Source organism: Odontesthes bonariensis, chromosome 9, assembly GCF_027942865.1.
Source record: "Odontesthes bonariensis isolate fOdoBon6 chromosome 9, fOdoBon6.hap1, whole genome shotgun sequence".
Lineage (NCBI taxonomy): Eukaryota > Metazoa > Chordata > Actinopteri > Atheriniformes > Atherinopsidae > Odontesthes > Odontesthes bonariensis.
The window spans coordinates 35,505,765-35,517,349 of record NC_134514.1 but is presented as its reverse complement, the minus strand read 5'-3'; the positions used below and the strand labels follow the sequence as shown (position 1 = coordinate 35,517,349).

At 38.8% G+C, this 11,585-nt stretch overlaps 1 protein-coding gene across 2 annotated transcripts in view; it reads right to left on the bottom strand.

Moving 5' to 3' along the window:
- The window catches only part of kcnj13 (potassium inwardly rectifying channel subfamily J member 13), a 41,548-nt gene that overhangs the window by 6,164 nt on the left and 23,799 nt on the right, over positions 1-11,585 (bottom strand). The gene's annotated exons all lie outside the window — the stretch shown is intronic.

Here is an 11,585-nt window from a genome sequence, read left to right as displayed (position 1 = left end):
AATAGATTGATTGTCATTGCCAAAGACACATCTACAACTCTGCATGACTTTTTTTTATTGTAACTACTGAGTAAAAACTGCTTTCCCTGTATATACTGCAAAAACAATTTCTAATCTTGCTATCAATATGGTATAAGTATATTCAATTCAGTTTAACAAGATTTGACCCTTGCCCAGTGCCCCCACTTAGAATAGTACCTTGGATCATTTGTGATGGGTTGACATTTGGAAATTATTCAAGAGTGTGGACATAAAAGCTGTGTGTAACTCTTGCTAGTGACAGATTGTGTTTGAGGAATGTTATTATTATTTTTCTATTTTCTGTTAAGTTATTAAGTAAGACTGGGCAAATACTACCGAGCCAAAGTTCATGAAACTGGAAAGTTGGAGTATGGGCTAAAGAAGAGCCCTTTAAATGTTCACTTTTGTTAATACTGCAAAATGCAGCACCGTCCTTGGCAGAGGGTGTGATTTCTGAGCACTTTTGTTGGTCTTTCTGCAAAATTGCTCAAAAAGTAAAGGACAGATGTGCCTGAAAATGATAAGTTCCTCTTACTGTCCTGTGTCAATATGGCTGACAAAATTGTTTACCTTATCTCTTGCTTTCTCAATTAGATATGGGCAAACAGCAAAGTGTGAGTCCAAGATTAAATGAAAAATAAGTTCTATAGAAATGAGTAATAAGTTATGATAAGTATAATAGATACGTTCTAGAATGGCGCTGCACTGTTGGCGGCCTGCTGCAGCATGTTTCGGCAAAATTGTGTCTTTCTTTTTTTCAGATTTTCTAGTGAGATTTTTATTTGTGAAAACAGATTAAAAAAAAACAAAAAAACTTTTTTCTACACCAGTTTGGATATTGTACTGCTGGAATGATTTCCGCTGGCAACTCTAACACTTTTTTCACATCTGTTATGATGCATAACTATGGCAACAGAAAATTTGTTGTTAGCAGTTGATTGGGGTTTATAAAGCCGAAGTAATGCCTGAGGTGAGATCTCAAATACAGATGAGTTGGAGGAAGAGATGTCAAGGGTGCAGAGCAGGAACAGAAAAAATTAAGGAAGAAGTTTAACCCTCAAAGTGTCAATATCACAGAAGTATGACAACCCACACACCAAATAAAACAGGTTGAAAGTCCTACATAATACGTCAAATTTGGTTTCTACACACTACCGCTAGATGATAGACATGAATTATACCCCGAAAGTAAGGTGTCCTCCCATTCAAAATTTTAGAGTGAATTAAAGACAAAGTGAATCACATAAAATGCCATATGTGTGACGGGCATTTACTCATGCAGCTATGCGGAAATGTTTATATCCAAGATGTTCGAATAAAATTTTGAGAAAATTAATGAAAGATACCAGAGGAGATGTTTTGGTTAAAATCTTTGTCTATGAAGATTCAGAGAATGAGAATTTCCCGTATATGGAGATTAGCTGTCGGACAGAAATGGGAGTGAAAGATTGGAGAGTGAACAGTGAGGGAGGCACAGGACACAAGTGTCTCAGTAGTACTGACAACTGGGTTTCTTAGAATACTGATAAAGTGTACCAGGTGTGGAGTAGGCACTTTGAGCCTGTTGGCTATCGAGAGACTTAACAAATTCTGAGCTCAATGCGTTGTTGTCCCTCTTCCTAAGTGATGGCCTGTGGACACACAACAAATTAAACTAACAGATATGATATGATAACACCTGTTCTTGACCACTGAAACCTAAATCAAGATCTGATTGAAAGGTATTTTACTGATTCTTACAGACATTCCTTTTACTGATTTTCTAGTGTTTTATGTGGATAAAATGACAAAAGAAACCTGAAAAAAATTCATAACTTGGAATACCTTTGTTCATAGTTGTGTATATGAATTAAGAAAAGCGTCACAAAAGGAAAACAGAAAAGAAAACCACATGTAAATGTCAGAGGATAGTGAAGAAGGAGGAATCACTGTGCTTGTCAACAACAGATAGTACAATCCTGGACAAATCTACGAGTTCCTGTTCATGTTGTCCATCAAGAGCATTCGCCCGTGTTACATGTCAAAGCAGTGTGTATATATCACCTACTATGACCAATCTAAAAAAAAAAAAATCAACAAGCCAATGAACTGATGGTGATCTCTGAAGACATCTACCACACCTCTCTCTGCTTTACTTTACCTTTTTAAGAAATATATTTTTGTTCTACTTTGTTATCTATTTATTAAGATAGAGAAGGATTTATTTCATAACAATTTATACTGCAGCAATGCAAATAGCAACTTTCATACAAACTAGTAAAAAGCGTTCATATAAACTGGTGAAAAGCTTTACTTTTCATTTATACTAGTAAAAAGCTCTTATACACACTACTGAAAAGCTTTCATACAAACTAATAAAAAGCATTCATACACACTAGTAAGAAGCTCTCATACACATTAGTCAAATATTTGTGGATTTCAGTTGAAACACGAGGCCGTTTTATCAAACCGGGAGTTGTAGTTTTAAACAGAAGTCATTCTGGTTAGCTTCGTGCGTTTTGTGCAATCTCCGGCCGGTATTTTACGAAATAAAATAATCGATAATTGCTCAGCTACCTGCTGAATACCTCACACAAGCAGTGGCATTACTGAACTTTATTTGGGCTTCAATGGAGAACTTGTTCCGGATTCTGTCAAACGCTACAACGCTTGTGCAGCAACTGACCACCTCAGCCACTAGCTTAGCATAGCACTACCAGCTTCAGCTGTGGTCAGCAAATAATCTGTGATTGTAAGAGCTTGGACACAATGCGCTTTTCATCTAATAATAGAGACATCATCAACACACTTCAGTTACTGTTTACATGTTTTCAAAATCTGCTAAGAGAATATGCTACCAGACTACAATCAAGTCATTCCATCAACAGTTTCCCACCACCAACAACCTCCACAGGCCACTGAGGACGCCCCAGATACAACATAGGAGCCAGACAGATTTCTCATTGTGTGTCCATTGGGATGACTTGGCAAAGAATTTCATCATGCTCTGGAATCAGCCAAAGAACTCTATACAGACACAGACAAAGTCTTGGAATAGGCTCTGCAGAATATACCTTTCTGTTGAATCAAGATCTTGATCGAATTGTCACTAATATACTCCAGTCTACTGAATGCTCTTAGCCACGTGATCTGAGGCTTCCAAGTACATAAACATATGTACTTAAAAAAAAAAACAACATAAACATATGTACTTTAAAAAAAGCAACATAAACATATGTACTTGGAAGCCTCAGATCACGTGGCATAAGAGTACAGCGTTGGCGAGTCAGACAGAGCCTGCATCAATTAGATCCCATCGGCAGATCATTGAGGCGACGTCATGCAATAAGCAGGAGGATATACAGTGATGTCTCTATTATTAGGATCATATCTAGACATAGCAGCAATGAATGATGACAATGATCGTATATGATCCTCAAGCTGTCTATACAATCTTTCCTGGGAGAAATTGAAGGAGTCCCCCCTCTGAAAAGACTCAATGCAAAGTACGACACTCCTAAAAAAACTTGCAACATCTTCTTCATTGCTAGCAGTATTAAAAAATAACATTTGAATCTGTAAAGCAACAAGGATCAGATGAAAGCGCATTGTGTCCAAGATCACAGATTCTTTGCTGACCACAGCTGAAGCTGGTAGTGCTATGCTAAGCTAGTGGCTGAGGTGGTCGGCTGCTGTACAAGCGTTTGACAGAATCGGGAACAGGGTCTCTGTTGAAGCCAAAACAAAGTTCAGTAATGCGACTACTTGTGTGAGGTATTCAGCAGGTAGCTGAGCAATTATCGATTATTTTATTTCGTAAAATACCGGCCGTAGATTGCACAAAATGCACGAAGCTAACCAGAATGACTTCTGTTTAAAACTACAACTCCCGGTTTAATAAAACGCCTTCCTGTTTCACTGTTTTGCCTTCCGTTTCAACTGAAATCCACAAATATTTGACTAGTGTGTATGAGAGCTTTTTACTAGTGTGTATGAATGCTTTTCACTCGTATATATATGAAAGGTAAAGCTTTTCACCAGTTTATATGAAAGCTTTTCAGTAGTGTGTGTGACAGCTTTTGAGTAGGTTATATAAGAGGTAAATGTTTTCTCTAGTTTATGTGAGAGCTTTTCACCAGTGTTTGTGCAAGGTTTTGAGTATAGAATGTGGAAGAGTTTAATTTCATATGTGTATATGGAAGTTAATTCTGATTTATGTCTCTGGTTGCACCCCATACTGTTGAGCTGAGCTGCAGGCCGGCCCTCTCTGCCTGAGTGCATCAAGTCTGGGTGTGTCTGCCAGCCTGAAGGCAGCAGATTGAGTGCACTAGGTTGGGGCGATCTGGTAATCAGGTGGGTTTGGAGGAACTCACTCACAGGACAGTGAGGAGCGAGCAGTGTGTGAGAGAATGGTTGGAGAGTCTGGACTTGGAAAAAGGAGACTGTAGAATTAAAGCTTGGTTCAAATAAATAAGGAGCCAGAGAGCATTCTGTTATGTCTAGCTATATAGTTACTCTAGATGGTATTTCCTTGGCTTCTAGTTCTACAGTGAGGAACCTTGGAGTTATTTTTGACCAGAACTTATCATTTGACTTGCATATAAAACAGGTTTCTAGGACTGCCTTCTTTCACCTTCGTAATATTGTTAAAATCAGGAACATCTTGTCTCAGAGTGATGCAGAAAAACTAATTCATGCATTTGTTACTTCAAGATTGGACTACTGTAATTCTTTATTATTGGGCTGTCCCACATATTCTCTGAAAAGCCTTCAGTTGATCCAAAATGCTGCAGCCAGAGTTTTGATGAGAACTAACAGCAGAGATCATATTTCTCCAGTTTTAGCTTCTCTTCATTGGCTCCCTGTTAAATTCAGAATAGAATTTAAGATTCTTCTCCTCACATATAAAGCTCTTAATGACCGAGCTCCATCATATCTTAAAGATCTCATTGTAAGATATTTTCCTAACAGAGCACTTCGTTCCCAAACTGCAGGTTTACTTGAGGTTCCCATAGTTTCTAAAAGTAGAATGGGAGGCAGAGCCTTCAGTTATCAGGCCCCTCTATAGTGGAACAAGCTGCCAGTAAATGTCCGGGAAGCAGACACCCTTTCCACTTTTAAGATCAGGCTTAAAACTTTCCTTTTTGATAAAGCTTATAGTTAGGGATGGCTCAGGTGATCCTGAAACATCCCATAGTTAAGCTGCTATAGGCCTAGACTGCTGGGGGTCCTCATCTGTCACACCTTTCCTCACTTTACTCTCTTTATGTATATGTGATATTATTGTGGTCATTAACTCGTGTTTCCCTGTTCCAACAGATATCCTTTGAATGGTGTTACAGTGCCGCCGCCGCCGCGGCCCCCCCCCCCCTTCTGTCTTCTCAAACCCCAGCTGGTGGAGGCGGATGGCCATCCTTCCTGAGTCTGGTTCTGCCAGAGGTTTCTTCCTGTTAAAAGGGAGTCGTTTCTCTCCACAGTCGCCTCAGGCACGCTCAGGCCGGGAGATTGGACCGAAAAACAAAAAGTTTTCAGTGCAATCTGTTGGTTTTCTTAGCTAGGAAATTGTTTTTGAATTGGCTCTATATGAACGAATTGGATTATTTTATGAATTATGATTATTATTAATTGATTGAATTCCAATTGGCTTGAATTGGACTTACTATCTAAGTGCCTTGAGATGACATTTGTTGTATTTGGCGCTATATAAATAAAAATGAATTGAATTGAATTGAATTGAATTGAATGTTAAGTGTCTTTGCTGCTTACATTACGGTTGTTGTTAGCTGTGGACTAATCATGTGATCAAGTTCAGGTTAAAATGTGATGTATTAAAAAAGTCATGTGATTTAAATGCAAGTTAAAATGTCTTATGTTTAATATCATGTGGGTAAAAAAATACAGTTAAAAATGTGGTGTATTTTAAAAGAGGTTCAAGCTGAAAGTAATTTGTTCAATGTGATTTCTGTGTAATTACAGGCTAAAAGCTGCTAAAGTTTGTAAGGTTAAAGTCATCACTGAACAGTGCTTTAAAATGTATTTCTATTATTTTGGGTGCTTTAAATATAGATATTTTCTACTTACTTTCAAGGTTAATTTGTAGTAGTTTAAAAATGAAGAATTTGATTTTGGGTTATGTTGATTGATTATGGTTTCTTGGAGTACATTTTCTATTTGTGTTTGTGTTTTAAGGTTCTTCACCTGTTATTGGCCTTGACCACTTTCAAAATAAAAAGAAAGAGAAGAAAGAAAGCTGAATTTTGGTCACTGAGTGAATTCCAGTCCAATCTTCTAAAGCAAGCTGCCTTTTCAAGTGGGGGAAGCTGCAGGTTAAACCTCACAAGAGTGAGAAACACTTGACAGTTACACCTCTGAGTATCTTAAAGTAACTAAAGGAGTGCCTCAGGGGTTAGTTCTGGGACCACTTCTTTTTATTCTTTATATAAACAACATTGACCAAAATGTGTCCAATGCAAAGTTTAATTTTTATGCTGCTGACACTGTGATGTTTTGCACAGCCCCCACCCCAACCCCAGCACTCATCCAGTTACAATTGGCTTTTAACACAGTTCAGCAAAATGTTTATGATTTAAAACTTGTAATAAATACAGACAAAACCAAAGTCGTGCTTTTTTCAAATGCTAAGGACAAAACACAGAACCTGCCTTCAATTGTCACTTCATATGATTTAATCTGTATCATGTTATAGATATTTAGGTATTTTAGTTGATGAATGTTTTCCTTTTACCCCACATGTTCATCAGCTGGCAAAAAGGCTGAAATTGAAGCCAGGTTTTTATTTCAAGATTAAATCCTGAATCCAAAAAGAGATTGCTGCAACCTTTCTGTCAGTTTTGGATTATGATGATGTTCCGTACATGCATGCCTCGTCTCAATGTCTACGTGTTCTTAATACTCTGTATCACGGGGCTCTGAGATTTATCACTAATTTTATATCATTCACCCATCACTGTTTATTATACCAATGTGCTGGATGATTCAGGGCTGTATAGACTTTGTTCAAAGGATTTTTTAATATTTCCAGTTCAAGAGTATGAACTGAGAAGGGGAAAAAAGCTTTCATGTATGCTGCGCCCTTTGACTGGAACGAACTGCAAAAAGACTTGAAACTTCATGACATGGTCCCATTGGAGGCTTTTGAAAAAAATGCTGGATGACAGAGATTTCAGATTCAAATTTGAGAACATCAGTCAGTTTGTGTGTGTTAACATGTCTGTCTGTGTTTTCTTTATCTTTGTGCTGCTATCTTGGCCAGGACACTCTTGAAAGAGAGATTTTTAATCTCAATGAGGCGTTTCCTGGTTAAATAAAAGTTAAAAAAAACAACTCCATTCCTCTGACAAAGACATAAACATCCACACATTCCTGGAGATTCACAAAGACATATAGACTCACAAAGACACCAACTTCTACATGATATTGTGAGACCACATTTGTGTGGAAAAACACGGCACCCCATTGCGACACACACCCACTAACACATACACACACGTACAAACAGACAATTTTTTTTGTTTTGCTTTCCCACATGTCCTGTTGGCCTGATTCCGTGTACATCTCAACTAAACCCTTAACCTTGAATTGAAATGTTTGCTCCTGACACTTATAGTCACTTACAGGTCACTTACAGTTGTTGAAAAAATAACTGCTACAACTTCAAACATTCACTCTTAAATCTGTTTGTACAAATCCCATTTTACATTTAAGGTCAATGTTCTGCCTGTTTATTTAGCCTATGACCTTTCTCATGAATACTTTTCATCTCTGTGTTAAAATGATCTTGAGCTCCCAGTTTTGCTGTTTTACAATTCAATTTAAACTCCCACTTAAAGCTCCAGTCTGTAGGATTTGTTGTTGTCATACGTAAAGTCCTACTTTTTGGCATTTAAGAGTTTACATGATCTATCAGAACGCTTGAAGTTGAAAACGGTGACCTCCGTAGTCGCAAAATGCAAGAAATGCTTATTTTTTAACCGAAAAATAAAAAGTTATTCAACTTCCTGTCCCGCCCCATCGAAACACATGAGAACTCGTGCACGTAGACGTGCATGCCAGATGTGCTTACACGACTCCTCATTCATCAACTCACCTGTCATTTGCGATCATGGAAGACACAGTAAGTAGACTAGCCCGTAATGAAGTTCAATAGTCTAGATAAATAAGCGTGGGGACGAGCCTACCTTGTATCGCGCGTGCACAATTGGTGATTGACAGGCAGCAGAGCCCAGCTCGTAACCTGATTGGTTACCTTTTACCGGTCCGGTCTGCAATTTTGTAAACAAACCTGCTGGCTTTGGAGGGACCTAGCGGGACATATAGGGGACCTAGAGAACTCATTTTTTTTTTTGTATTGGGGTATTTAATGTACTACTTTCAGAATCCCCGGACAGTTCCCGGCATTATGCTTGAAAAAAGAGTTGCTTTAAGCTGGCATATACATTACATTTCACCCTTTTAGAATGACTCAGTAAAACTTTAACACTTTAGATGAATTTTCATTCTGTTTCAAATCCTTCTACGATTGTCTTTTAACCCTTCAAATTTTCTGCTAAGACTTCATCAACTCTTCAATTACTTAAACTTCTGTCATTACTTAGCTTCAAATCCTCCCACGAAAGGTTTTCAGCCTTCAATTTTTTTCGGCTAAATCTTTAATGTTTGGTTTTCAGCTATTCTTATCAACATTTCTTCAGCATCTTCAGGTGAATTTATTCCGTTTATCAGCTTTCACACCGCTTTTTTGTGGGGAACAACTTTTTGTAGTCTGAATTATATTTGTTGGCAATGCACATTAATAAAGAAACTTTTGAAATGTATTTTGCCGTTTATGTTGTTAATAGTTGCCATTGTTTTTATAAAGAAAGCTCTATTTCTTCCCCATCCTGAAAACCCTAAGAACATTAGGCTTCATGCAACAACCATTCGTACGCACAGATTTGTTCTTAAATCGTCCGTACGAGTGATTTAAGAGAATTTGCGCATTCACCAATCTTTTCGTATTTTACATTTTCTTTCAGGTACGAATAGAATTTATGAGTGATCCAGACCTGTCGTAGGAGTTTCGTAAAATGGTCGCTGTTCGAATCAAGTTTTCTCGACCAATGAATTGTATATTTATTGTATTATTAATTTGAAGCAAACATAAATAAATATATACATTATACCCCATAATGATGCTGACATGCAAATCACTCGTACGCACGATTTAAGAACAAATCTGTGCGTACGTTGTTGCATGAGGCCCAATGTCTTACATAGTTTTTGGGTGGTGGATGACTTTGTGGAGAATGGCTATCACCATCTCAGTTACTCTGTGGATGAATCATTGTTCATTGCAACAAGGCTTCCAAAACACTTTATAGACCACATTGTATGATTTCCAACAAGAAGAAAAATGCCAAACTCCCCATCTGTAACTTTGTTCCTGATTTAGAGTAATAAGGGGAGCGGACACAGCCTCCCTGCTTAGCTGCAGGTCAGGTCATGTAAATAAAACCCATCCAGTACGACAATACTGCAACATTGGGTTCTGGCCTGGTTTATGAAAAACAGAGAAGAAAAGCTGACAAATAAATAATGGATAGATTCCAAATGTAGACAGCATACATAGATAGTATCATGAATAGAATCAAGACAGATAGATAAATGTGGCAACAGCTGCCAAACTACAAACATATAAATACTAATGTATTACTAGTGATCTCTAGAGAATTAAATCACGCCTCTCTTTTGTCTACACTATACACTATTTTCTCTGCCTTCATATCACAAGACATCCCAAGTTCCAAAAACGAAATGCTTATCGACACCCCCCCCCCCCCCCCCCCCCCGCCTATTTAATTTTGGGGGTCTCTAATTTTGCCTGTATATCAACATATCAGGCTAGATATAGATAGTTAGATGCTGTAGCTGGCTAGTTAGATATAGGCCTACACAATTTAGTAACTAAATGTGTTTGTTACTTTAAATAAGTATTTGATACGTTTTGCTTTATTTTATAACAGCATTTAACCTACAGAAATAAAATGCAGATAATGGCGCGTTCAACTTAGCCTACCTCCACATGTTTTACAGTCATTAAGTCCGCCGTGGGCAATAGTGAAGTCACTATTGCATACAGTGCACCTCGCACGGTGTCATCATTCTTCACCTTCACTAGGCATGGGTATACTTTAGTATATTCTGCTGTAAAATGAGTCTTATATTTTCGTTTTTTACTCGAGGATTCACCCTCTGCCATTTGGCAGGATGCACAGTTTGAGTGGTAACTTAGGTGACTGTCAGAGAGTAAATCGAAGCCCTCCCACACCGAACGTTATTGGCTTATTTTGCTGACTAAACCAATCAGCGCGCCCTCTGACAGGCAGTCGCCCTGAACGTTCGTTGAACAGAGCATCACTTTGGACAGATACGCACAGGTTTCACACCTCTCCCCACACCCCTCTCTCTCTCGTGCCTGCGCAGTCGAAACGCGCATGGTCCACGAGTTATTGTATTGCCTGCACGCTCTCACTCGCATTGAAAAAAAAAAAAACACTCCCTCACATAGTCTAAAATCCGGGATATTTTATCCGACTCGCGGGCATCCGTGATTAACTATCAATATAAGGGAGACTCCCAGAACTTCCGGAAGACTTGGGATGTCTGATATCACTGCGTGCTGCCGACAGCCGCGCCTGTTACGGTGTTTACTGCTCGGAAGCAGGGGACTGCTCGGTCTGCACGGTCTACACAGCACGCAGTGATACAAAGGGAGAGAGAAAATAGCGCCAAGCGATTGTGAGGTCTGACTTTTTCCTGGAGAACGATTTTGGGATGCAAATGTATTACTCTTTTGAACGCATATTGTTTTGAGAAGCAAAACGCTTTATTTTTTAAACCCCAGCCAACTAGCTGGACTACCTTCATCAACACCAAAACGAGGCTGGAACTCTGCTCACAGGACGCAGCAGGGGGTAAGAAGATGTTCATAAATGATATTGCTAATATGGGATGTCATACAGCTTCATGTCAAAACAGACGTACTATCCCTTTAATGAGACATGCTTTGGTCAAAATATTAGTTTAAGCTTAAGAACAATAGCACTTCTGTGGACCCTTACTGTACTGTAATGTAAGCCTCTCCTGAGAACAGGCTGTTTTGAGGTGTTGGAACTGAGGGGCAGTTGTAGCTCAGGGGTAAGAGCACAAGACAATTAGAACAATCTAAAAGTCAGCGGTTCTATTCGCAGCTTCCCTGGGATAAGACACTGTGGGTAAGACAATGAACCCCATGTTACCTTTGATGCGTCCATCAGTGTGTAGAGAAGTGTCTAGCCTGTGTGTAGCCTGTAACCGTCAATATACACTAAGATGTTGTGTATGAATGTGTGTCAAAATGGGAAGCTTGTAGTGTAGAAGCACTTTGAGTAGTCAACTAGACTAGAAAAGCTATGTTTAAGTACATCTACCATTTACAGAGAGGTGCGGTTTGGGCGAGTGAGCAACTACTCACTCTGGCAGCTCCCTTCCTGAAGTTGTTCTTGAGGAAGATAGCTTCTTCTTACCATGGTAACTGCTGAGTGGGA